This window comes from Hemiscyllium ocellatum, chromosome 6, assembly GCF_020745735.1.
Source record: "Hemiscyllium ocellatum isolate sHemOce1 chromosome 6, sHemOce1.pat.X.cur, whole genome shotgun sequence".
Classification (NCBI taxonomy): Eukaryota; Metazoa; Chordata; class Chondrichthyes; order Orectolobiformes; family Hemiscylliidae; genus Hemiscyllium; species Hemiscyllium ocellatum.
The window spans coordinates 85,249,370-85,252,525 of NC_083406.1; positions in this window are offsets into that span (position 1 = coordinate 85,249,370).

Here is a 3,156-nt window from a genome sequence, read left to right on the forward strand (position 1 = left end):
TTAAATTCTGCAGACAGATTTCAGGTAAAGTGTTGAGGATTCATAAATATTTGGATGTCAAAAAAAAAGAATTAGCTTTTCACATATTTCTCTTCCCACCTGGCATAATAGTTCAAGTAACAGGAAATTAATATTCCATTCAATGAGGTGTGAAATTGACGAATATCTACTTCCTGCTCTCATAATACAATTTTACTTCCTGAAGAATACATAGATCAAAAATACAGATAAATCTTATGATAACAGATCATTGTTAGTCACTTTGAGTTGTAGCTTGTTAGACAGGTTTTAGTCTTATTTGATTTACATGATTTGATTCATTCATTCTGGAATCTTTATCAAGATTGAAAGGCATGGTTGGATGTAACTCGCTCTAAGCATCCATTCTTTTCCTGTAATCATTTGTGGCTCTCCATATTAATGTATTTTAGTGTTGTAATTTACACAGATAACTTGAATATTTAAAAATTCAGCAATAAAATGCCATGGCTGATCTTTATTGTATAGTTTTAAGTTTCTATCATTTATGCTTAGTCAACTAGGAAATGTTTAGTTCGATCGTGCTCAACAGACATGGTGAAATATGATAATATTAATGTGTTCCAGTGAGAAGACTCTTAATTCTTGTATTCTCTTAGTTTTTATTTTTTGTGTTCATCTGTTACAGGGATGCCAGTACTGTGGACAGAATGTTTTCATCTAACTTACACGCAAAAGCAGACAGGAAAGAGCTTTTAATATAGTCATCTTGAAAGTAAAACTCTCAACCTCAGATGAGTACCCATTCTTACGTCAATATAAGCCGCTTTATGGTCTCTCAGAGATTTCTGATTTGATTCCAATGAGGTAATCTGAGTTATAACTATCAGAATTAATTTTGCAGAAGGCGCATACAGCAGAAAATACTGGAAACATTTTACAGGTTAGTTAGCACTTGTTGGCGGTGTGGACCTTGGATGTGGTTCCTCTTTTCCATCACGTGTGTACCCTGATTGTCCTAGTGAAGAAGCACACTATACTTAATTGTGTCCATGGGGACTGGAGTGTTACGCTATTAGTTACAATATTATTTTTTAATTTATAATGTACTGTTTGTTTTTTATGATTTAGGTCTAAATTAGCTATCTCCAACTTAAAAAGATACACCCTTGTTAGATTATTTTGGTTTGATGACATTTGGATTTTAACCAAAAGAGACATTTTAGAGTAGTCAGATGAGTTAACATAAGAGAGAATTTTTGAAAATTACAGGTGAGCAGAATTTTAAAAGTTACAGAACCAAGAAGGAAGCGCACAACCAAACCTTGTGAAGTAACTAATATAAGAACAGGAAAATTTTAAAATAACTGAAGGCTGTATTCCTGATGAAGGGTTTTTGCCTGAAACATCGATTTTACTGCTCCTCGGATGCTGTCTGAACTGCTGTGCTCTTCCAACACTACTAATCCAGAATCTGGTTTCCAGCATCTGCAGTCATTGTTTTTACCTGATATTAACATGAGCCAAAAGGAAAAATAATGAGGGTAAAATTTATCATAGGCTGTAATGCAAATCAATGTTTTCAAACCCAATGGAAAAGAGAATTGTATTTGGTGTCAAAAAGAGGTGCCAATGTTGCAAACCACCAAGGCCAATTTCACACCCAGTGATATAAAATTAAAGATTATGACAAGAAACTCATGAAACCATTGAAAAAAAGTAGATCACAAAGAGTTACAGCTGGGAGAAGGGAAATTACGATGCAATTAGGAAAGATTTAGGAAGCGTAGAATAGGGAAGGAAACTGCAGGGGATGAGCACATTAAAAATGTGCAGCTTATTCAAGGAAAAGCTCCTGTGTGTCCTAGATAAGTGTGTACCTGTCAGGCAGGGACGAAGATATAGAATGCGTGAGCCGTGGTTTACTAAGGAAGTGGAATTCCTGGTCAAGAAGAAGAAGAAGGCTTATGTTAGGACAAAATGTGAAAACTCAGTTAGGGAGCTTGAGGGTTACAAGGAAGTCAGGAAAGACCTAAAAAGAGAGCTCAGAAGAGCCAGGAGGAGACATGAGAAGTTGTTGGCGGATAGGATCAGGGTTAACCCTAAGCCTTTCCATAGGTATGTCAGGAATAAAAGAATGACGAGAGTTAAATTAGGGCCAATCAAGGATAATAGTGGGAAGTTGTGTGTGGAGTCAGAGGAGATAGGGGAGGCACTAAATAAATATTTTTCGACAGTGTTCACTATAGAAAATGAAAATGTTAGCGAGGAAGATACAGAGATACTTGCATCTAAATTAGAAGAGATTGAGGTTCACAAGGAAGAGGTATTAGAAATACTGCAGAGTGTGAAAATAGACAAGTTTAGATGGGATCTATCCTAGGATCCTCTGGGAAGCAAGGGAAGAGATTGCCGAGCCTTTGGCATTGATCTTCAAATCATCATTGTCTACAGGAATAGTGCCTGAGGACTGGAGGATAGCAAATGTGGTTCCCTTGATTAAAAAGAGTAGTAGAGACAACCCTGGTAATTACAGACCAGTGAGCCTCACTTCAGTTGTTGGTAAAGTGTTGGAAAAGGTTATAAGAGATAGGATTTATAACCATCTAGAAAAGAAAAATCTGATCAAGTACAGTCAGCACCGTTTTGTGAAGGATAGGTCATGCCTAACGAATCTTATTGACTTTTTTGACAAAGTGACCAAACAGGTAGATAAGAGTAAACCGGTTGATGTGGCGTATATGGATTTCAGCAAGGCGTTCGATAAGGTTCCCCACAGTAGGCTATTATGCAAAATGGGAGGAATGAGACATAGCAGTTTGGATCAGTAATTGGCTTGCTGAAAGAAAACAGAGGGTTGTAGTTGATGGAACATGTTCATCTTAGTGTCCAGTTACTAGTGGCGTACCGCAAGGGTCGGTGTTGGGTCCACTGCTGTTCATCATTTTTATAAGTGACCTGGATGAGGGCTTAGAAGGGTGGGTTAGTAAATTTGCGGATGACACTAAGGCCGGTGGAGTTGTGGATAGTGACGAAGGATGTAATAGGTTGCAAAGAGACATAGATAGGATGCAGAGCTGGGCTGAGAGGTGGCAAATGGAGTTTAATGTGGACAAGTGTGAGGTGATACACTTTGGATGGAGTACTCAGAATGCAAAGTACTGGGCTAATAGTAAG